General features: G+C 41.5%; 1 pseudogene; it reads left to right on the forward strand.

The window, feature by feature from the left end:
• The first annotated feature begins 5,771 nt into the window (after window positions 1-5,771).
• LOC139021553 (eukaryotic translation initiation factor 2A pseudogene) lies at window positions 5,772-12,680 on the forward strand (annotated as a pseudogene).
• Window positions 12,681-14,884: the final 2,204 nt, after the last annotated feature.

Consider the following 14,884-nt stretch of genomic DNA (forward strand, 5'->3'; position numbering starts at 1 on the left):
AATGTGGTTCCACCTCCTTTGCTTCCTGCCTTTACAGATTAGCTTTCTGGTGTTCAAGAGAAGCATAACCATGTGGACTTGCTCTAAAGAACTGATTCAGAAGCCACAATTTATGTGTTTCCAGGTGAAAACTGCCCCAAGATCTTAAAATAATCACAGAGGATCAAAACCACTCTGCACCTACTAGCTGTGAACACTAAACTAAGAAGCCACTCTGCGTGCAATAGAGATGCACAATAGAACACCTGGGCCCTGTTGGATGAGAGACTGAGACACAGGAGATAAAAATAAAAGCTTACCTGATTAACTAAGGGAAAATATCATTACAAAGTAAAAAAAATAGTAAACAAAATGAAAGGAAGTAATTGTTCCGTGTTGTTATTAGAAATCAATGCGAATCGACTGAATTTCCTTATCCAAATGTAAAGACATTCAGATGGGGTAAAATTAAAAATTACCAGTAAATGCCCTGGCCAGTTTTACTCACTGGCTAGAGTGTTTGCTGATGGGTCATGGGTTCAATTCTGGGCCAAGGGCACGTATCTCGGTTGCAGGTTTGATCCCAGGCCAGTCAGGATGTGAGTGGGAGGCAACAAATCTATGTGTCTCTCTCACGTTGATGTTTCTTTCTCTTTCTTTCTCTCTCTCTCCTTTCCCTCCTTTTCACTCTTTCTTTAAAAAATTCAGTGGAAAAATAACCCCAGGAGAGGATAAAAAAAAGACCAGTAAAACTGTTAGAAGAAACACATTAAAAATAAATGATGGCACACTTTTACTTCCACAACAGTAGAGTAAATATACTTTTTCCTTTTCCACCTGCTGAATACAGCTAAAAGCTAGACATTAAAAAACAAAGGTGAGAACAGTGAAAAGTAGAGAACAAGACACAGACAGGTTAGGGACTCAAAATCCAAAGTGAGTTCTTCGAGTTTTCTCTTGGCTTCACATATTCAAGACTGGGTGCTAGGGTCCCGGAACAGGTACAGAAAGAAATACCCTAAGAAAACCCCTTTTCTCTAGCCAAAGGAGCGGAATTGGGCAGCCTCACAAGACAGAAAAACTTTGACAACAATGGCTTTACTCCAGCCAAACACCACAGAAAAAAAATGCAGCTGAATCTTAATTACAGAAATAAAATACACAGTAAAAAATATGAAGAGAGACTCAGGAACATGTGGGACTCTAACTAAAGATCTAATTCTTAGGTCAATAGAGTTCTAGGAGGAGAGGAGAAAAGGGGTGGAACTGAAAAAGTATTAACAAATAATGGCAGAAAATTTCCCAAGGAAGAAAAAATATATAAACTTACAAAATCAAGAAGCTGAGCAAACCCCAAACAGAATAAAACCAAAGAAATTTTTATTAAGGTACATCATAGGCAATTTTCTAAAGGTGAGAGACTTGCCCACCTGGTCCCCCAATATTTCAAAATTAAAAAAAAAAAACAGCCAGAGAGGAAGAGTAAGTTTTCCCCATACAGGCGAGCAATTCAAATGACAGCAGATCTCCCATCAGAAACCATCGAGTCGGAAGGAAGTAGCACAATATAATCCTAAGCAATCACTAAACCGCTACAGATACAAAAATACACTGAAAAATCCTACAGCTAAGTCAAAGTAGAATTCTAAAAAATGTCAAGTCACCATAGGAAGTACATAAAAAGAAAACAGAAATACAGAAAGTAGAACAATCAGAAAACAAAAAATAAAATGGCAGATTTAAGATCTAACCTGAATAATTATTGTAAATGTAAATAAGCTAAATGTATTAATTAAAAAACAAATTTGCAGTGTAGATTAAACCAAAAATATTATCTAACTATGCACCATCTACAAAACAACTCACGTCAGATACAATGACATAGAAAACGTTGAAAACAAATGTTGGAAAAGATGTGCTTTGTATATATGAATGAAGAGAAATAAGGAGTGATTGCATTGATATCTAACAAATCAGACTTCAGGGCAAAAATTACCAGGGAAAGAGAGATACATTACATCATGATAAAATGGTCAATCTACCAAGAATACATAACAACCCTAAAGTGCATGCCAAACAGCGGAGCTGAAAAATATATGAAGCAAAGCTTGCTATCAGTCAGAGGAGAAATAGATGCCACTACCATTATAGTTGCAGGTTTCCACACCCCTCTCTCAACAACTAAAGGAACAATTGATAGAAAATCATCAGAATGTAGAACTCAACAGCATAATCAACTAACAAATCCTAATTAACATATATACTAGTAGAACACCACTCCAAAACAACAGAATACACATTCTTTTCAAGAATTTGCAGAACATAGAGAATAGGACCACAGCCTGAGCCAGAAAACAAACAAGTTAAAAAAAAACATTTAAATTATGCAGAAATTATTCTTTGACTCAAATGGAGTTAAACTAGAATTTAAGAAAGATAATAGGAAAATTTCCAAACACTCGGAAAATAGCACACTTCTAAACAATTCATGGGTCAAACAAAACAAAACAAAACATAATTCTAGAATAAGAAAATTAGTTCAGCAAGGTCACAGGGTAAAAGGTCAACATAAAAAAGACAATCATATTTCTATATAGTAGTAATGAACACATAGAAATCAAAATTACAAATACAATACAATTTACAGTATTTTCCCCCAAAATAAAATAGTTAAGTGGAAATCTAACATATTATGTACAGGACTTGCATGCTGAAAACTACAAAACACTAAAGGGGGCGGGGGAGATGATCTAAATAAATAAAAAGACATACTATGTTTAGGATTGGAAGACTCAACTTAGTAAAGATGTCAATTCTCCTCAAATTGATGAACAAGGTTAATTAAATTTCTATCAAAATTCCAGTAAGGCCAAAACTGGTTTGGCTCAGTGGATAGAGCGTCAGCCTGCGAACTGAAGGGTCCCAGGTTCGATTCCGGTCGAGGGCATGTACCTGGGTTGCGAGCACATACCCAGTGGGAGATGTGCGGGAGGCGGCTGATCGATGTTTCTGGCTCTCTATCTCTCTCCCTTCCTCTCTGTAAAAAATCAATAAAATGTATTTTAAAAAAATTTTGCAGTAAGAATATTTGTAGATATAGACAAACATTTAAAAGTTTATGCAAAATGAAAGGAACTAGAATAACAAGCAGTTTTGAAAAAGAAGAATTAAGTGGGAAAAATTACTTTACATATGGTCTAGCTTTGTCACTCAAGACTATGTTGTGTTTTCAGAAGGATAGACACATAGAGCAATAAAACAGGATAAAAAGCTTTAAAAAAAATAGGTTCATAAAATATAGACAACACAGTGTTTACAAATTGAAAGCATTTCCTTGGAGGAAGGATAGTCTTTACAACAAATGCTGTGGAACAATTGGGCACCCATGGCACAAAAAGGTACTCAACTTAAACCTCATACCTTCCACAAAATTAACTCAAAATACATTATAGATTTAAATGTAAAACTATAAAACTTTTAGGAAGTACATTAAAGAAAATCAGTTCCTAGAGCTATGTGAAGAGTTCTTAGACATGGTGCCAAAAGCATGACCCTTTTTTTTTAAATCACTAAGTTTGATTTCATCAAAATTAAACACTTTTGCTCTGTGAAAGAACCTGTTATAAGGGTGAAAAGATAAGGCTACAAACTTGAAGAAAATATTTGCAAACCACACTTCTGACACAGGCTTCATATCTAGAATGTATAAGAACTCACAAAACTCAACAATAATAAAAACAAACATTCCAGTTAGAAAAGAAGGAAAGACATGACAAAATATTTCAGCAAAGAACATAGACGGTGGGAAAACAAAGCACATTAAAAGATATCCAGGCCCTAGTCAGTTTGACTCAGTAGAAAGAGTGTGGGCCTGCGGACTGAAGAGTCCTGGGCTCCATCCCCGGTTGGGGCATGTGCGAAGGGGCAACCAATTGATGTATGTCTGGCGCATCAATGTTTCTTTCTCTGTGTCTCTCTGTTCCTCCCATTCTCTCTAAAAATCAATGGAAAAATATCCTCAGGTTAGGATTAACAACAACAAAAAAGGTATTCAGTATCACTAGCCACTAGGAAAATGTAAATAAATATACTGCCCATCTAAGAGGACAGCTAAAATAAAAAATAATAACAGTACCAAATGGTAGCAAGGATGTAGAGAAACTATGCCTCACACATTGCCAGTGCAAATGTAAACTGGCAAAGCCACTCTGGTAAATAGTCTAGCAGGTTTTCTAAAAATATATAAACAGGCTCTTACCACATAACCTACCAATTGCACTCCCAGGCATTCTTTCCAATGAAATAAAAACTGTGTCCATACAAAAACCTGTGTGATTATTAATAGCAGCTTTAATTGAAATAGCCAAAAGCTGTAAACAACTCAAATGTCCTTCAGCTGGCGGACAGTTAAACAAGCTGTGGAGCACCCATACCATGGGATTCTATTCAGAAGGAAAAAAAACCTAACACACTCAAAATTCAGATAAGGGCATTGTGAAAAAACGCCAATCCAAAAAAGTCATATACTATATGATTCTGTATATATAACAGTCTTGAAATAACAGCATTCTAGAAATGGAGAACAGATTGGTGGTTGCCAGCAGTTAGGGATGGTGAGGCCCAGAGGAGAGTTGATAATTATAAAAGTTCACTCAGCATGACGGTTATGTTTGTGAAGATGAATCAGTTCTGTACCCGGATGATCTGGTGGTGACATGAATATGAACCTAGGATAAAATGACATAGCACTACACACACACACACACACACACACACACACACACACTCTCGCAAGGGCACTCACACACAAATTTACCGATGTCAATTTCCTGATCTTGATCAGGTAAGATGTAACTATATGGGAAACACGATGAAGGGTACAGATAAGTTCACTGTGGTATCTTTGAAACTTACAGTGGATTTATCAATATTTCAAAATAAAAAGTAAAAAAAACACAATAACAAAATTGGATTAAAAATGACAGATGAGCAAAAAATTAATAAACTATAGCACAAAAGAAACAGGATTAGTCAATATGAAAATCAGATAAAGTAGTATTTGAGGGCAACAATTTTAATTGAGACAATTAATATTAATAGCACCAATAACAAAAGATATAAACCATAAAAATATATAGTAGTCATTAACCTTTTTATACCTAACAATCCAGGAGTCAAGTAAATAAGTAAAACTTTATGGGAATACTTTTAAAACCTTTAAACAGTAGCTGAATCATAGCAGAAGATTTTTATATACTTCCTTCAGTTCAATTATAGAAGATTTTATAATATAATCAGGGAACTTGATTTTATGAATATATAAAAAGTTGTCTGTTATATAAGCCCTATAAAGAATGTCTTTTTGTCTTCATGAAATATTTATAAAAGTAAAGCATGCAATTGATCACACAAAAAGCTCAATGAATTTCCAGAAGTAGGAGCTGCACAGTTGTGTTTATAATCATTCTACATAATAAAAGGCTAATATGCAAATTTCCCCCACGGGCGAGAGTTCGACCGACCAAGAGTTAGATGTGCACTGACCACCAGGGGGCAGCACGGAACATGGCGAGCATCGGTGATGTAGCACTGGCAGCTGGCAGCAGTGAAGGCGCTGCCAGCCCCAATGGGCCCTAACGAGAACAGGACTGCAGTGGAATGGTGGAGTAGGTGAGCAGGCAGTGCAGGCCAAGGCAGGTGCAAATGGGGGCCCCCCATCGCCCCACTGGTAGCTGTCTGTGGGGCGACCAGTGGGGCAATTGGCAAACAAGTGGCGCCAGCCCAAGGCAGCTATGAGCGGGGGCCCCAATTGCCCGGCCAGTCGCCCCACAGATGGAGATCGGCAGCAGCAGTGGGTGCAAGTGGGGGCCCTGATTGCCCTGCCAGTAGCCCCACAGATGGGCCATGATCACTGGCCAGGCCTAGGGACCCTACCTGTACATGAATTTCGTGCACTGGACCTCTAGTCTATATATATAAAAGCCTATATGGTAATTGCCCCTCCCACTGTTCAACCGTTTGACCAGTAGCTATGATGCCTACTGACCACCAAGGGGCAGATGCTCCAACCAGTAGGTTAGGTTGGTGCTGGGATCCAGCTGATCCGGACTGGGTGAGATGGGCTGGACATGCCCTGGAGCCCTCCCACAGTCCCTCCCCAGCCCTGATCATGCATTGGTGGGGTCCTTCAGCCTGGCCTGCACCCTCTTGCAATCCGGGACCCCTCGGGGGATGTCTGAGAGCTGGCTTCAGCCTGATCCTCGAAGGCCATGCCGACGGACCCCACCAGTGCATGAATCCGTGCACCGGGCCTCTAGTTGTTCAACAAAATCAAATACACCCAAAAGATGACTGAAATATCCATTTGAAAATTTAAAAACTATCTATTCCCTGAATTTGTTGGTGGACAGGGACCATCCAGGAGCAGGTGTGCCTCAGGTTGGCCTGTAGTGTGTGAGTCCTTGACTTTGTGTGGGAAAGATTTGGCAATACGAGTCCAGATGAGTTGAGAGTACGTTCATTAAAGCTGGAGACAATGAAACAAAGGAAGGACTTAGGGTGGAAGAAAAATAGGGGAGAGCTAGGCAGTGCTGGGCTTTGGCTCCCTGAAGCGTCACAGGACAGAACTGAGCCAGGGTGGGGCTACTCTTAGCTCCCTGGGAAGTAGGAGAAACAGGGGCTCTGGGGACAGGTTCAGAGGGTAAATCCGGGTCGAACTGCCACTGCCCTCTGCTCCACTGGTTGCAAGTCTCGTGGGGATCCTTAGAAATAAGAAGTTCATGCCCAAGAAGGGGTATGGGTGTGCTCCAGAGCAAGCTCACATTGAGTCTTTGTCCTGAGGGCTTTTTAGCCTTTTATTTTTTCTGAGGGCGAGTCTTAGGGGATGGCTTCAGTAGAATATACATCAGCTTTCCAGGTGCATTTTTAATATGCTGATGCATCAGCATGAGTGTATGGGGGAGTTTTGGATTGTTCTTTGGTCAGTTTTATTGTTTTACATTTATCTTAGGTCTGTCTGTTTGTTATTTGTCCCCCGACTTCGTCTGTCCTTGGGTTTAGTTGGCAGAAATGGCATTAGCTGGGTCTCTGTTCTCTATTTTCCCAGACCAGGGTGACTTAAGCTGTGTCTTCTTTGGTTAGGGAGGGGAGGTAAAAACCATTTGCTCTCAAGTGTCTTGGTTGGGGAAGAGAAGGTCTTATGATTCATAAGCTGACTATATGTTGCCCAAACTGTTTGAACTTGTTTAATTTTCTTGTCTCAGTTTCCCCATTCCACTTGCCCAGGGATTTTCCTACCTTCTTATTATCCTGACACACGTCAAAGAGAAAATTACATACAGAAAATTTTAGTCATTATTCAATAGGCGACTCTTTCATATCAATATCTAGGTTCTATAACTAAAACCATATTCAAGGACATTTGGCTTTGAATATTTTTATACTTTTAAAGGGTCGACTAAAATGAATTAAAGCAACCACATAATATTCTATCTATTTGAAAGTGTGTGAAAGATAACACAGAAAAACCTAACCATTTTCTCAGTAGAGGAAGCTGGGATGGACACTGATAGAAAGACTGAGAGCCTAGTATCCCCCTGTGGCCCAGAACCAAGAGGCACAACTGCCTTCCCACCCACCCCTGGGTTATGCAGCGGCCAAAAGAGGCCAACATTCGAGAGCTGATATCAGGTTCCTTTTAACCTTTAAAGAAAGTCCAAGTGTCTTTCTGTAGGTCCCCAAGAAGTAGGAAAGCCCATAAGGCCTTTCAATACATTACTTAAAAGCTGGTTGTCAATCAAAGGTTTTCACATCAAATCAAGGTCAATGAAATGCAAATATCCCATAAGGAATCTATTGATCCTTTCAGGAGACCACAGTCAACCTAGTAAGCAGATTAGCTGCAGAGCAGAAATGGAGCCACCTGGAAGTAAATGGGGGTATTAAACATGCTGGTGGGTCTGACGGCTGGGTTCCAGGCATGGACCACCAGGGCATCAGTATCAGCCGCCCCCCTCAGTAGCCAGGAACTGCACCGTCACATGGGACGAGAAATAGGACAGCACCTGTAAGAGAATGTCTATTAGAAGCCTGGACCCTGTATTAGTGTGATGGTCATTATTCTCCCAGTATGTGTGTGTATCATATGTATATACATATAATTCTATGACTCACTTTTTACTTGCTAATTGGATCATCGTCCCTTCTGTATAGGTATTGGCTTAGAGTGTCCTGCCTCAACTGTCAGGAGAGTTGCCTGCAAGGCCCAGGTGTCAGGTTGGTGTTTCCTGATCAGGGTGCAGACCAGATCAGCCAGGCTCCTGGTACTCCACCCACTCGGCTCAGAGCCTGCAGCCACACCTTCCTTCCCCTCCGCACTCAGCCTGAGCAATGAGAAGCTCCATGGGGTCCCACGGTCCTTCCCTCCCAGCCTACCTTCTGCACGGCCCATCGCTCCCAGCCCCATGCTCTATGCTGGGTGTTTTAGGCTCTCTCTGGGGAAGCCAGTCCCTTCCCTCCCAGGGCTGAATCCTAGACTTTGCTGGTTCCAATGCCATAAGCCTCCTATCATCCAAAACCTCATGTTTCAGGACTATTTACACCACCATGTTCAGTCTTGCAACCCTTCTGTAGACTTTATTCAATTTCTTAATTTCAAAGATAAATACGTGGGCCCACCTTACCACTGTAGAACTGGAAAGTGTGCATTCTTTCAGCATGATGAAAGAGGTGCTTGTTCAAAGACCCAGACCATCAAAGATCGTGCTGTAAGTGGAGAATCTTAAGAACTTGGGTAACAGAAAGAGCAGGGGTCATCAGCGGGAGATTTCATTCAACAAGCACATACAGAGCGCCTTCTAGGGCCAGGACAAAGGGGCAGGGGTGACATGAAAGGGACAGCCAGATGCCCGTTGGAGCAGGGCTCTGTGTGGCCCACGGGACTTTTCTTCTGTGGAGTTAGGTCTTCCGGAGAACTGGCCTTGAGTGGCCTGCCCAGAGCCTGCATCACCACTGGGGGCAGGTGCCACGCTGGTCCAGCTCCGCAGAGCAGAAGAGGCAGCTGCAGAGGTGAAGCCCTTTGGCCAGAAGAAAAAGCTCAGACATGCGTGAAATTTCAAAAGAACAAATTTTTAAATAAAATTATCAGATCAGAAATCCAAACAGTGAGCACTTAAGAGCAAGGAAGTGCATAAAATAAGACAGTGCTGCACTCAGCACTTTTTTGGATGGGTGAGAGGGTGAGAGTCATGGTTGTTGTGCTTTTAGCACCTGGGGATGGTTATAAATAGCCAGGGAAAATGAATTTTCCCATCTGACTTTCATGCACACACACACATTTTCAGATGGTTCCAAAATTTAAACAAATGAGTTACTAGGCTGGAGACATGGAGTGTGCCAAGTTTGCACCGGCAATGAATTACATCAAAAGAGCTAAAAGCTAGAATGTATGAAGCAGCATCAGACACCTGGGAGGACGGCACATGAGGGAGGGTTCCTGGGAGGAAACTTCCTCACTAACTGGACAGAGGGCCTGGAGCCAGGATCGAGAATGGCCGCCCTTCCTGGTGTCCCCAGTCAGCCCTTTCCGTGGGCAGGCCCAGTGGTGGGGTGAGGGGACTCTAGGAAGTCAGTAGAGCATCCTGTGTTTCGCATCCAGGCTCTTCTTTGAGACCTGAGGGGTAGGGATCAGATCTGGACGGACATCTCGCACCTTCTCAGTCTCAGGAGCATTCTCCAAAGGGGAGTGAGGATGGTCAGGGTTAGAGACCGTAGCTCCTTGTAAGGAAAGACAACGGGCAAATATAGAGGCAGGTCGTGGTGGCCGCTGTGGAAGTCCCCTTTCTTCATCTTCCAACCGTTTCCGTTGCCACTTGTGCCTTCTGGGTTGGCCACTTGACAAGCTACGAGATGGCTCAGGCCCAGACTCTGGCTGCCTTACACCCGCCGATTCAGAGTTCCCCTCCTGGTATGGCCTCCCCTTTTGCATCTGCACATGGGTAAACAACCTAGTCAGAGGGGGGACCAGGTCAGGGGTTCGCATTTGCCCACGGCTGGTTTAGATAGAAACAAATGCGTATGAAGTTTATTTGGATCTTCTTTGGATTCTTTGTGAAAAGGCAGTGAAAGAAAATAATTGAGTTAAATACTCAGGTCTTTGCATTGAACAAATAACGGATGGTAGTGGCCATTTCTGAGATGAGAATGCCAGGGGAGGACTCAGGGTGGGAGGTGGGAAAGGAGGGATATCGGTCACTGCCCTGAAGGAGCTGAAATGTAAGTCACGGTGACAGGCATCCTCCTGGGTTGAGTTGGAAAGCGATGTGAGCTCTGCACAGAGTGAGAGCTGCTCACTGTCTACACAGCGTACTTCCTCCCTCCTACTCCCCAGCCATCTGTCATCAGAGCAGTGACAGGACAGCGGATGGGCGCCCAGGCCTGCTGCTCAGATATTCATCCCGGGCTTAGAAAGATGGCCAAAGAGAAATCGGAGGCGCAAAGTCTGTGCTCCTTGACAGATGATGTATTTTCCCTGAGTTTTCAGCAGTGAGAAAAGGACCCCCACACTGACTCCTCTGAGTTAGATAAGAGGCCTGGCAGCAGTAGAGTGATTTATAGCACAAAGGGGCTTTGGGGGAAGTAACTGTTTTCCAGGAGACGATTCAGAGCTGGTGGTGTTTCCAAGATCCCACAGTCAGTGTATGAACCCATCTGAGGATCAGATGGACCATCTATAGTGAATGAACCATCATATTTTACACAAAGCACAGTGTTTCCAAGGGAATCTAGACAAAATTGCAAAATCTATATTTTTAGTAAGGGTGGAACCTTGTTTGCTGAGACAAGGGAAAAAAACAATAAATATTACCAATGTCACTAATAAAAAATTACTACTCTCAATCGACCTTCTAAGGCAGGTTGACTTGACTTATCACAAAAAAAGAAAAAACAAAAAACACATATTCTGGCTCTAGAGAAGCCTATGTTCCCCAGGCTTGTGCCCAGGGAGCCACAACCTGCAGCTCTGTGATGTGAACTCTGGGATGTGAGTGAGACTTTCCTCCAGAAAAAGTGCAAAATTGGTATCCATCCTGGTCAGGTAATGAAACTATTTGTACCTGAAATATTAGTTATGAAGGTCACTTCTTTAAAGACCATCCTATATAATAAAGAGGTGATATGCAAATTGACCTTCACACTGTAATACTGTCACAAGATAGCAGCATGCACAGCAGGGGCAGGGCAGTGGGGGCACTGCCCGGAGGCGGGGCATTGGGACAGCACTCCAAATCTCAGGGCTATCCCGCGGCACGCTGGCCATGTGGGGCGGGACTCTGGGACTCAGGGCAGTCCCATGGCATGGGGGGAGGAGAGGACGGGGGGGGAGGGGGAGATTGGTCCCGGATTTCGCGCAATTTCGCACAATGGGTCACTAGTTTTTAATAAAATGCAAGTACTTTGCATTTCCAAAAAAATGGATTATGGTATGTTTTCACTTGGGAAAAATGTCATCTCTCTGCACTAGGCAGTAAGGGCGCACCTTCATTTACTCTGTGTTATCTGCACCCCAACTTCAGGGCCCTGGCGCAGCTTTGGGCAGCAACATTCCTCTGAGGTTGATAAGGGTATGAAAAGCTACTGCTGCATGGTAATAGCTGGAAGAGTTTCGACAAGACAGGAACTTCCTACTACAGGGAATAAATGAGGCATTAGCTTGCAACAAATGGAGAAAGTGCTGTAATCCATTCAATTACCAAAACATAGCCCTATTCATGATGTAGTTCAGAATTCTTGTCCTCCTGAGTTTCATGCTATTTATGATTTTCTGCCTGCCAATGCAACAATTTCAGCTTGAAATGCGATCCTGTGTTTGACTTTGGAACTGGTGCTCTAAACACAGTTTATTTAGTCCTCACATTCATGCTAGCTGACTTTCATGCTACACATTCATGCTAGCTGACTCTAATGCTACACATTCATGCTATCTGGCTTTAATGCTACACATTCATGCTATCTGGCTTTAATGCTACACATTCATGCTAGCTGGCTTTCATGCTACACATTCATGCTAGCTGGCTTTAATGCCACACATTCGTGCTATCTGGCTTTAATGCTACACATTCATGCTAACTGACTCTAATGCTACACATTCATGCTAGCTGGATTTAGAACTCTGACATACAAGTGCAGTTATGGGCTGTTAAAAAATACAAACTTATTTCTAAACCAGTTGTCCTGATCATATATACTTTGCTTGGTGCCCAGATGGGGAGCACATTTTAACTACCATGCATGCTTCCAGGTTGCATGTTAATAATCAGTACAAGCTTTGGCATTACACCAGCCCTATGTCAGCAACCATCTTTGGATGGACTATTTCCAGCAAAAACAATGACTTACCAAGAAGTTCCAAGTAAAGTACCGGGTGAGGAGCCTGCAGTCACAATAGTTCATAGACCCTTGGTTGTGAGAAATAACCCAGTCACCAATATCAAGAGGTCTGAGAAGAAACCAGCCCAGATAAGAAATCACAATAGGCCATTATCAAAGGCAACCCTTAAAGTTCAAAGAAAATATGAGGCTAAGAAAGCTGCAGAGCAGAAAGCAAGCAGTGACAAGAACCAAGACTTGGCACCTACCCTGCCCCACAGAGCACACCACGAAGCACTGAGTCTCAGGTAATATCTGGAGACCCCAAGACATGAAAAAGTCAGGAACCCAAAGAAGACCTGAAAGCAGCTGAACCCTGAAAAACCAAGCGGCAACTGAGAGAGCTCCAAAAGCAATGCGGTGAAGAAATTGTTAAAGATGCCACCCTCATCCAGGTGGGGGATTTGGGATCAGCTCCTCTAAGGACCACAGAGAGCAAGTCGCTAGCTTAAATCAGGGGAACATACCTTCCATGTCCAATCCTGCTCTGGAGACCCCAAATGTCACCTCCCCACCACCCACACTTACTTCTCATCTACAACCCACCGTTATCCAAGCTTCAGCAAATGTGTGAAATTAGTTACTAATGTCCTTAAATTGGCTTTTCCTGCCTTTCAATACATGGTAAGGAAAAGAGATGTGACATTGATAGCTAAGCTCAACAGATTGAAAATAAAATATTCTTCTTCAGTATTACTGTCCATATAAATGAATAAAGTCATTTTAAATTAAAAGAAATAAATGTAATCCATTAGACTGGTTTAAAGAAGTCAGTATAAAACAAGCAAAGTGAGCCTGGTCAATGTGGCTAAGTGGTTAAGCATCAACCTATGAACCAGGAGGTCACGGATCAATTCCTGGTCAAGGCACATGCCGGGGTTGCCGGCTTGGTCTCTAGTGGGGGGTCAGGGGGGTGTAATTTGTAACCTGGAAGTTTACAGGAGGTAGCCAATTAATGATTCTCTCTCATCATTGATGTTTCTGTCTCTCTCTCCCTCTTCCTTTCTCTCTGAAATCAATAAAAATATATATTATTTTTAAAAACAAAGTGAATAAAAGTTTATTTCTGTGATTTTAGAATGAGTATTAATTTTTCTCTTGCACTTGTACTAACTCACAAGGTTGTTCAGTAGTTACTCCCCAGGTTAAAAAGCTAGAAAAAAAGTGCTTTTAAAGTTCTTAAACATAGTTTTTAACATCCTTTGTTCCATGATCTGAACTATTCTGAAATCTGTTAAGATTATAGATTCAAGTCTTTGTTGTCATTAAATAGCTTGAAAATAATATTTATTTAGAATTAATAATTACTTATTCCTTTGGCTAAGCACTACTCCCCATATCCCAAGTCTTCCTCAGTGTAATTATCAAGAGTTTTGTTTTATTTTGCTTGAATAGATTCTCCAGAAATTTTTTATTGGGCTTCTGATTGGTAATCTTTCTGAATCCTTAAGGGGCTTTCAAACAAACTATTTTTAGCTTCTATTTAATTTTTTCTTGGAATAGATTTTAGTTCAAAATCACATTTCAACAATTTTGAAGATATTGCTGTATTGCTTTCAGAAATCATCTCTCGCTTTTGAGAAATATGATTCCAACACGAAGCTCATTTCTTTACAGAGAAGCTACATTCTCGTTTGTTTTGCTTTGTGGCCTCTAGGACACTCTGTATCACTGATGTCCTGAAATGTCACAACGGTGTGCATACAGGGCTTCTCGGGCTCCCATCTAGCACCAGCGCTGCCTCAATTTGAGAGTCCATGTCTTCTTTCATGGAAATGTTATCTTCTGCTGTTTATTTCCTTCCTTCAAGTCTCTTTTGTTTGTTTCCTTTTGAAAGTTAAATTAGGAGAATTTTGGAACTCTTTAAAAAATCTACTCACAGTGTTCCTTTAATATTTTCTATTTCTTTGTCTTTTGGGCCTTGATTTTGAAAGAATTCTTTGTTGCCAACTTCCAGGTTACAAATTCAATTTTCAGCTATTTTAATTCTGCTCTTTAATTCACTCTTCTATTTTGTTGATCTTATGTTATCTTCATGTTTAAGGTTTTGTTTTCATTTATAGATAAAATTTTCTCATCCATTTCTGTAATACTATATCACATATTAACATTGATTATACTTATTCTACAGAATACCCTGGCACTCTGAACTTCATCTCCTAAGGCAGTATCTTCTTCATGTAATTTATCATTTCAATCCAATGTTTGGAGATTCTGGGTATGTGGCCATTTTTGCATTTTTGTCCTGACTGCAGAGTAGATGCACATATATCCCTGCCGGGTTAGGTTTGCTATACATACTTACCCTTCTACTTATATTTATATGTATTGAATGAATGGCATCAGCCTTCCCAGGGAGGCAGTCTATCCTGGTACTGTATTTAAATATTTTGGGGTGGTGAACTAACCAGCGATACCAATTACTAACTCTCTGACTGAGTGTATTATTTGACTTATCTCAGCCTCAACTTTCTAACTG

This window comes from Myotis yumanensis, unplaced genomic scaffold (genome assembly GCF_028538775.1).
Source record: "Myotis yumanensis isolate MYYU_CA2020_CCGP unplaced genomic scaffold, mMyoYum1.0.hap1 SCAF_13, whole genome shotgun sequence".
Classification (NCBI taxonomy): Eukaryota; Metazoa; Chordata; class Mammalia; order Chiroptera; family Vespertilionidae; genus Myotis; species Myotis yumanensis.